This window comes from Schistocerca nitens, chromosome 2, assembly GCF_023898315.1.
Source record: "Schistocerca nitens isolate TAMUIC-IGC-003100 chromosome 2, iqSchNite1.1, whole genome shotgun sequence".
In the NCBI taxonomy this organism is placed as follows: domain Eukaryota; kingdom Metazoa; phylum Arthropoda; class Insecta; order Orthoptera; family Acrididae; genus Schistocerca; species Schistocerca nitens.
Genome location: NC_064615.1, coordinates 417,136,290 through 417,146,751, shown reverse-complemented (window position 1 = coordinate 417,146,751; position 10,462 = coordinate 417,136,290). Strand labels below are relative to the sequence as shown.

Genomic DNA, 10,462 nt, shown 5'->3' with positions numbered 1-10,462 from the left:
TCTGTCCCATGGTACAATGTTTTTCGCCAAGACGATAGGGCCCCTGTTGACACAGTTCGCATCTTCGAAGGTTGGTTTTGTGAGCACGGGGATGAATTGTCGTATCTCCCCAGGCCACCACACTCGCCAGATCTCATTGTTATTGAGCCTTTGTGGTCTACTTTGAAGACAAGGGTGCACGATCGGTATCCACCTCCGTCATTGCTACCAGAACGTGCCACTATTTTGCATGAAGAGTGGTATAAGATTCTCTTGAAAACTATCCAGGACCTGTGTTTATCCAATCCGAGACGACCGGAAGCTGTTTTCAAAGCCAACGGTTGTCTTGCACCGTATTACGCACGGTAATGTGTTGCGTTTTTGGTGATACCAAATTTTTGTTCACTTCTACATCTTTTTCGGCACTGTGGAACAGGAGAGGCTTTCACCGTGGGAGTCCCGCCACTTGTGCACACGAATTGCTGGAGAAAGCGATAATCTGGGCGCGCGCGCACACACACAGCTGGGACCAGCTCCATCAAGGGGCAACGGCCGCCGATGTCCCAGATGTTGTTACCTGCACCACCGCGCCGCACCGCACGGCAGCGCGCGTCGGCGGCGCTGACGTCATCACCCGAACAGCCACAGCGTCGTTGGTGTCGGAAGCAGCAGTCGCTCGCTGGCGGGGCTCAGTCGCCGCGGACGCGAGCCAGCAAGCGTACGCAGCCACCTACTGCCTCCCTCACAGCAGGTAAACTGACGCGCAGCTTAGCCAGATTTCCTCGTGTCTACTCTCCTTGCAAAATATGCTTCTGGAAGGTCAGATTGGGCAGGTTACTGTACACTGATACTCGAGAGTTATGCTTCCAGAGAGTGTTATTATTCGCATTTCCATACAAACAGTGTGTCACATGTCAACAGAATGCCGTTGCTCCTCCTGACTGGCGGCGTTACCTACAAAAAAAAAATGGTTCAAATGGCTCTGAGCACTATGGGACTCAACTGCTGTGGTCATTAGTCCCCTAGAACTTAGAACTACTTAAACCTAACTAACCTAAGGACATCACACACATCCATGCCCGAGGCAGGATTCGAACCTGCGACCGTAGCAGTCGCAAGGTTCCGGACTGCGCGCCTAGAACCGCGAGACCACCGCGGCCGGCGCGTTACCTACAGAGGAACAGCGAACTCAGTTGTTAATCTTACGGAGTGTGGAAATGGCTTACGCAGACAGTCGAGAAAAAAGAGCAGTATTCTTCATCCGTTATTTCAGGAAGTGTTAGACGTTTGAAACTTCTACGCAGCGTACAACTTAGCTTATTATTTTTGCCAACCTACTACTTTTAAGATCTACGTTCTAGAAAATTGAGGTATCACTTTTAGAAATAATGACGCATTTTTTATGCATGATTAATGAAAATGCGAAACATTTCATGTAGTGCAGTTGATTACATTCGAAGTGATGACTTTCTGTCAACTCACTCCACTTCCACTTGAGCAACAGATTAAATAGAAATCCGTAACACAGAGGATGACGAAGAAGAAGCAAAGGAAGAAGAAGAGGAGCAAAATGATGTCCCTAGAAACATTAATACGCCTGAAGAAGCCATTGTATGCATAAACGATGTTATGCAATTTGCAGCACACACAAGTTCTCCCAACTTGTTGGAACTATTGTATGGTGCAAAGAGTTCATTTATAAGTTGTGGTTTCTTACTAGGAATCTGCATGAACCATTGTAGTCATTATATTCTGTTCTGTTTAAATTTAATCTTCTGCTATTCACGGACGTTGCCTCCTGGGTCACATTGCCTAGAAAAATAATTTTGAACAGGAAATTAAAACAAGTTTCCCTCCTTGATATGTGGCGATAAAAGTGGTAAAACAAATAAACATGGGAATAATATATATGTGCATACAATAATAAACGAATTTAAAGTTCGAGTAAAAATATAGAAATGCTGTGTTATTTATCAATTAGTGTAATAGTCCAGTGTTCTGTTGTCCAATATACAGTAAATGAACATCTACTGCGCTGCAGTGAAGGAACGTAAATTCAGTATACGCATAATTAAAAATCTTTACTGTACTTTTCTACATGATACCTCACAAATTTTATATAGCCCAGTGAGTTTTGTGTAACCCGGAATTTTGACCAATTTGGAAAATTATTTTAGTCCCAGGCGATTCCGTTTTGAGCAAGTGCCGGCCGAAGTGGCCGTGCGGTTAAAGGCGCTGCAGTCTGGAACCGCATGACCGCTACGGTCGCAGGTTCGAATCCTGCCTCGGGCAGGGATGTTTGTGATGTCCTTAGGTTAGTTAGGTTTAACTAGTTCTAAGTTCTAGGGGACTAATGACCTCAGCAGTTGAATCCCATAGTGCTCAGAGCCATTTGAACCATTTTTTGAGCAAGTATTACTGTACTTCTACTTTTCCCAGTCGTTTATTGTCTCAATCCTCAAGCAGCAAGTTTCACTCCTAATTGCTCCACAACATTTATTCTCCGTTCACTTTCATCTTTAGATTTGATGATAGCACCTTTACTTCATGTCTGCTTGTCTGATACACAGCAAATGCGTTTTTGAAGTCGTGACCAAATAACATTGTTGAAAGACTCATTGACACAGAGTTACCTTTTGCAATCGAATGGGAATCAGACGTTTGAAATTTACAGTTAAAAGTCTGAAGAAAAGATATGGAATATTTAAGTCGAAATATCTGTGAGGGTCGGGAATGGTGGAGGACACTCTTAACTGGTGTACAGTTAAAGAACCAATTTTAGGCTACAGAATGTACCGAAAATATCGATACGAATTTTAAGTTGTGTTTGTTGCTGTGGCAGTATGTCAGTACAGTTTCGTGCAGAACCAATTGCGCGAAATGGTTCAAAAATGGTTCAAATGGCTCTGAGCACTATGGGACTTAACTTCTAAGGTCATCAGTCCCCTAGAACTTAGAACTACTTAAACCTAACCAACCTAAGGACATCACACACATCCATGCCCGAGGCAGGATTCGAACCTGCGACCGTAGCGGTCGCGCGGTTCCAGACTGTAGCGCCTTTAACCGCTTGGCTACCCCGACCGGCGCGCGAAATGGTGAGAAGATATTCTGTGATATAAATGATCAATATTTTGCTTCGTTTTTTCTGGGGTGACTTAGTTGAAAGCGAAAGTCAATTTGTGTGTTCTGTATAAAATAGAACAGGGATTCGACAGGCTGACAGACAGCTATTAGTGTTTGTCTGTGTGCGGCGTTCTTTTAATTAAACCACAGGCACTATAACGTACGAAAACAAACGGACCTATCGACTCGGAGCAGCTTTGCAACTATGTGTTAACTCTGGACTTGTTTGTTCAATTTTATGGTGTGGTGTTCTGAAGGTAAGTATTAAGTCTGTCGGCAGACATAAAAGCCCGAGATAAGTTCAGAATGAGTCGTTCGTCTGCAGCGGAGTGTGTGCTGTTTTGAAACTTCCTGGTGGATTAAAACATACGGCTCTGCAGAGTGAATGATTCATTCTGTGAATAATTCCTCAGTCTGTCATATCCTTCCCTCCAAGAGAGATAGCCCAGTAATATAAGCAAGAGAGATTCTGTCAAGTTTGGAAGTAGGAGAGAAGTACTGGCAGAGTCGTCCTGCAACGTGTGACAGCCGGAAAAAATGCAGGGTCTCTTGCGAGTTACGCAAAGAATAATTGAAACCTTCTCTTGCGGATGTAAGTGACGCAGAGCGACATCATCCTATGTGACAGAGGAGAAGCAGAGTGGTGAAACCACTATACATCTGCCATGAAACAGGATTTTTGATCGGACTCGGGTCCTCTTCGATCTCGAGAAGGCATTAGTGTGGCCAAGAATGAGGACATGTTTCCATGCTTTAAGCGTTAAGTATGTTGTATTGAAGTTCGGTATCATTCCACTGCTGCGAACCAAATGTTTTACAGCTCTCTTCTGCATTACAGTGTATCAAGAATATTTAGAAGCAAAATTATACAGATTCTTGAAGGCCCTAAAGTTAGTTTTTTGATATTAGGAACGGATGTTTAGAAATTAGTACTGTGTGATTATAATTCAGGTGCAATTATTCATGGAGGTCCAGTGTGGGCTGTATTATCATAAGGCAGCGGAACTTGGTAGCTATGCTAGTGCGTTAGTTAATGCGGAAGCGATTTGCGCTGGAAAAAAATTAGTTCCAATTTTGGCCACGAAATGCAAATCTGACGCTGTATAGCATCTCATCGACGTTTCCGGTACTTGTAGTGTAACGACGTAAGTTTTGTATAAATGATTTTCTTTTGACATATGACCATGTGCAGACTTCGTCACCTACGTCAGTTACAACACACTTCAAAATTATTTAAATTCCTTTTAAATTGTCTCTGAATGGTTCTTGAACGAAACTGTAAAACATCATTTTAGTCGTATGCGCAGAATTACGTCACTCAGTCCAATTGGTTTGCGCAAACTTTTTTTCAATTTAGATGTCGTTTGTTTTTCCTCAGAAATTATATTAATGCAGGTTATCTGCTTTAATAGATATTAGAACCACATTGAATAAACTTTCAAGAATCACACTCGCGATGAACGCTGTCAAAAATTAATAATCTTGTCAAATAAATTACTTAACATAATTCTTCATAAATAAATTCTCGGAACACGCATTCAAACTCTTGTAGCATACACTAGTTTATTATCTTTCCACATATAGACGTGAACCTGAGCCTTGACAAGATAGAACTGAACATTTACAACATGATTAACTTTCTATGACGTCATTGTTGTACAAACATTACAAATTCTTATTCTTTTTCAATTTTAGAAGCACGACGCAACAACTCGGTTTCAGGATCTTCTGTTGCTCTTTGGCTGTCGACCCGCGACGTATAGTGGCCAGCAATTTTCTCTCTGGTCCCGGCAGTGAAGATGCTGTCTCCGTTCGTTGCGCCGCCCTCTCCGTACACGAAACATAAAAAATAAATACAAAACTTTAGATAATTCACAGCCATTTCAAATATTAAAAAAATACATAAACAAAAACTAAATTAAACCTATATTCACCTGCAAACTGGGCTGACACTGGTGGATGGGTGACGCTTCAATTTCGCGTCCCACTACATACTCATATAGAACGAAGTGTGTAAGTGGCGATTAATGATAAAATCGACATTATGCCTTTCTCACTTGTCTGACCTTTTCTGCCCACGTGTCGCCTCTAATCCATTACATATGGAAACACTTCTATACGTCTTTCTTGCATTCACAGCGCCAGATTTGCACCTTGTGGTCGAAATTGGAACTGATTTTTTTTCCAGCGTAAATCGGTTCCTCAGTAACGCACCAGACTGTCAACCAAGTTTCGATGCCTTACGATAATTACAGCTCACACTGAACCTCTGTGAGTAGTTGCACTTTAATGGTAGCCACCCGGGATTTAGTTTCTTATTGAGATAAACAGCTTACACGTTATAATGACAACTTCAGATCATACAAACTGCACAAAATGATGACGTCAGTCAGTCACAATGTATGTACTACAACAGGACATAAATTTTTGACACTCATTCAAATATTCTCATACATTTTTCCGTTGTACAATGCGACCCTCATCTAGGACGCCAGCACCCAGCTTCCCTTCTCTTTCTATTACAGTTTCATACACCATTGACTTCGTGCAACTCATTAGGGAATTCACTGTGTACATATCACAGATGTAGAGGATTCCTTTACGTGAAGTGGCGCTGACAACATCGATGTAGAAACATAACCAGTATACAAACATGTATCTCAAACACATTGCTCTTTCCAGATTTCACACCGCCCAAATTATTTCCCTCCTATCATTCATATTCAATTACAAAATAATCTTTACCTTAAAAATTTCATTTGGCATGTGTGGTTAATTTTTCAAATAGTCTGAGTTTTCAAATGTATTTTGCTAGTATGTGGCAAAAATGTACCTGCGTAGTTCAGAATCATCCTCGACAGTGGAAACAGTGTGGAAGCGTTTACGGGTCCTGGGCTCGTACTTACACTGCTGGCCACCGTAAATGCAACACCCTGAAGGAAGCATCCGAATCAAGTGAAATTTACACCATGAGTTTGCAGCGATGAGATATGCAACTGATTAGAATTTCAGCGCAGACGCACATCACGCGCGCCTGTGGCGCCACCTAATAGCGCCATTTAAGGCTTGGCGATTTCGACGAGTGTACGTTCGGCACGTGTGTTTACCTTGTGGTTTTTTCACAAGACGATCAGTTATGCCTCGTAGACAACAGCGAACATCTTTTGATCAAGTATCCGAGTTCGACAGAGGAAGGATAGTGGCTTACCGAGATTGTGGATTATCATACAGAGAAATCGCTAGTCGTGTTGGACGAAACCAAACAACTGTAATGCGGATATGTGACCGTTGGATGCAGGAGGGTACGACGGACCGACGTGGTCGATCGCATTCACCTCTGGGCACCACTGCACGTGCTGATAGGAAAATTGTGCGCATGGCAGTGACGGATCGCTCAGTGACATCCCGAACCATAGCACAGCACATTGCGTCTGTAACGCATCATCCAGTGTCTGCGCGTACCATTCGACGCCGTTTACAGCAGAGTGGGCTGTCCGCAAGACGTCCATTGCTTCGTCTGCCATTGACGCAGAACCACAGACGTCTCCGTCGCCAATGGTGTGATGACAGACGGATGTGGACGGCAGAATGGAATGACGTTGTCTTTACTGACGAGGCACGCTTCTGTCTGCAGCACCACGATGGTCGGATTCGAGTGTGGAGACACCGTGGAGAGAGGATGCTGGACAGCTGCATTATGCACCGCCACACTTGTCTTGCACCGGGTATTATGGTATGGGGCGGTATTGGATATTACTCTCGCACGCCTCTAGTACGCATTGCCGGTACTTTAAATAGCCGGCGCTACATATCCGAGGTGCTGGAGCCAGTTGTCCTTCCTTACCTTCAGGGCTCGGCCACAGCCATATTTCAACAGGATAATGCGCGACCACACGTGGCACGCATTGTCCAAAGGTTCTTCGTAAATAAGAAGATTCAATTGCTTCCCTGGCCGGTTCGCTCTCCGGATCTTTCGCCGATAGAAAACATGTGGTCCATGGTTGCTCAACGAGTGACCCAGATTACATCCCCAGCTGCCACACCAGATGATCTTTGGCAACGTGTGGAAGCTGCTTGGGCTGCTGTACCCCAGGAACACATCCAACGTCTCTTTGACTCAATGCCGAGACGTGTGGCAGCGGTGATCTCCAACAATGGCGGCTACTCTGGCTACTGATTCTGGCAGGAACCACATGTCACAGACGTCTGTAAACGTAATCATTTGATACTTGGTCAACATGTTATCTACAAAATAAATTGTGTTGTGCTACCTCTTGTCTTTCTTGGTGTTGCATTTACGGTGGCCAGCAGTGTATATACCAATGTAATTGTTCAGAAAATAATATCTGAACCAAAAACTTCATTTGTGATGAGCAAAATGGTTCAAATGGCTCTGAGCACTATGGGACTTAACATCTGTGGTCATCAGTCCCCTAGAACTTAGAACTACTTAAACCTAACTAACCTAAGGACATCACACACAGCCATGCGCGATGCAGGATTCGAACCTGCGACCGTAGCAGTCGCGCGGTTCCGGACTGCGCGCCTAGAACCGCTAGACCACCGCGGCCGGCTGTGATGAGCAGTGGGATGTGAAAAACACTCTTCCTATAATCTCTTTTACTTTCCAATATATCTGCAGTCTAAATTATTTATTCCCCTATTAACACATCATATCAACAAACAAGGTACCTAATTAGAAGCAGATATTTATTCTTTTACTACAGTCATTCATTTGCACCTACATACCTTACGATCGCCCCTAGAGAGAATGGGAAGAGACTTTACTTTTCGGACAACACTCTTTCATGAGACTGTAAAATATGTAAGCTGTGTTCAAAAGTAATGCATGCCACGTGTAATCACAAAAAATAGTATCCATCACAGCTGATTTTATTTGTCTACTCGTGTCAAAAGCGTTGTATAAAAGTAAACAAAAGGAGAAAAACGGACTAATTGCACAAAATTAATACATACAAAGGAAACATAGATACAATGTGAGGCAAACAGAGCCATATAATGATATTTATATATGAACAGATCAAAAACACCAAATACAGTCAGACCAGAAATTAACCAACTCGACAGAATTGTTCGTGGCCCACAACAGGTCCTCCAGCCTGCAGGAAACTGGGCACTGAGGACAGATGTATATGTGCTTGGTGGTTTGTTCGGCTCCAGAATCGCATGCACTTGATCGGTCCCCCCGGTAGTTCAGTTTGGTCATATTATCCTGTGGTCTACCCACACCACTTTTTAGTCTGTTGAGGGACTTCCGCGTTTTCCACTGCAGGTTTTTACCTGGAGGGAGGGTTTCCGAAGGTGGGATCCATGATGTGATATCTGCGTTTCTGGTTGTCCACAGGTTTTGTCGTGCCATTGACTGTGATGTACTGCCTTTGACGCAAATTTTTAGAAAGCTCTTCCTAGATTACAGCCTGCTTGGGGAGGTTGGTGTCCATGCAGCGAGTGAGCTGCATTTAGTTCCGATTTGCTTCTCGTTCTCGCTTCCCACGCCCGGGTTCCCGGGTTCGATTCCCGGCGGGGTCAGGGATTTTCTCTGCCTCGTGATGAATGGGTGTTGTGTGACGTCCTTAGGTTAGTTAGGTTTAAGTAGTTCTAAGTTCTAGGGGACTGATGACCATAGATCTTAAGTCCCATAGTGCTCAGAGCCATTTGAACCATTTGAACCGCCTTGCTTCTCTCTGTGTTCGTGGAAACTTCCCACCTTATATCTGATGGAGCTATCCCCGCCAGGCTGTAGAGTTTGTAGGTAGGCGTTGCTCTCAGGCACGCTGATGTTATTCTCCATGTCTCGTTGAGGGTAACATCCACACGTCTGGCATGAACAGAACTGTACCTAACAGGGCAGGCGTATTCAGCGGCAGAGTAGCATAATGCAAGCGCCAATGTTCTGAGTACTGTCGGTTGGGCACCCCATCCGCTACTTGTGAGCTTTGTGATGATGTTATTGCGGGCGTATACTTTTTGTTTTGTGTTTAGGCAGTGCTCCCTAAATGTCAGCGCACTGTCCAGCGTGACCCCCAGGTATTTTGGATTGTGACAGTGCTCCAGCTCCATGCCATCCCATACAACTAAATTTTCTGTTGGCGTCTTTGTTTCTTAGATGAAAAGCGCATACTTGAGTTTTAGCCGGATTCGTTTTCAGGTAATTATTTTGATAGTATGTCGCGAGAGTGTGAAGGCCATTTGTTAGATGTCTCTCTACTGCTTCGAAGTCTTTGGCTTCAGATATTAGTGCCAGATCGTCAGCATAGACGAAACTTTTTGTGTTAAGAGGTTGTGGCTGATCATTAATATAAATGTTAAACAAGGGTGGTGCTAGGACGCTACCTAGAGGCAGACTGCTATTTTGTATTCTCCGTCTACTTTCCTTTCCGTCTAGTTCTACGTACAATCTATGGTTCTGAAGGAGGGTTCCTATGAAGCTGGTAAATTCATAATCTCTCGTTAGTTGTGCAAAATGATATTGTGCTACACAGTAGCATAAGCTACGGAGAGATCCACGAATACTGCTCCAGTGACGAGACCATGTTCAAAATCATCCTCGATATTTTATGACAGACTGAGTATTTGTGCTGTACAATTTTTATTTGGTCTAAATCCAGCTTTATGCAGAATCAGCTGTAGCTCGGTGACAGGGCTGAGACGATTGAGCAACATTCTTTTGAGGATTTTGTAAAGATGGCACAAAGAGATACACGGAGGAAGTTCTTGGCATCGCAAGCTGGCTTGCCGGGTTCAAGTATGGCGATGATCTTTGTCCTTCTCTAGATTTTAGGAATCTGCTGTCTTGTTAGGCAGTTATTATAGAACTACAGTAGCCATCCCATAGTCGCAGGCCCAAAATGTTTTATCTGCTCCATCAATAAATCGCCAACTTCTGGCGCCTTGCCGTGTTTACACTTTTTAATAGCAGCTTTCAGATCTTCCGACTTAAACTTAGTGGACTGCACTTTCGTTTCTGGATGTTGCCGGGTTATCCCTATTTTTTTCTTTCTTTCTTCAGTTTTCCCATTCAGCAGCAGCTGGTGGGCGACTTCATTTGGGGTAACGTTGGGTCTTTGGCCACACAGGGGTCTTTACTGAGTCGTTTGAGTAGTTGACAAGCTTTTCTGCTGCTCTTGGACATGCCAACACTCTCTACTATTTCAATCAATCAGTTTTGTTTGGCTTTCGACAATTCCTGGGAAAGTGTTTGTCCTAATTTTACTGTATCCGTATTGAACGGGTTGTAACCTCCCCCTCACTTATCGACCTTAATGACAGTGAAAAATTAAACCGCGTGTACTTAATGGAAATTTGGGAAAAGCAATCGTCACCGAAGTTAATCTGT

General features: G+C 43.7%; 1 protein-coding gene across 1 annotated transcript in view; it reads left to right on the top strand.

The window, feature by feature from the left end:
- Positions 1-640: 640 nt before the first annotated feature.
- Positions 641-10,462, top strand: part of LOC126234428 (multiple inositol polyphosphate phosphatase 1) — a 298,738-nt gene continuing 288,916 nt past the window's right edge. The window contains exon 1 of the mRNA XM_049943121.1: positions 641-730. The gene's annotated coding sequence lies outside the window, so the exon portion shown is untranslated. The remainder of the gene's footprint in view (positions 731-10,462) is intronic.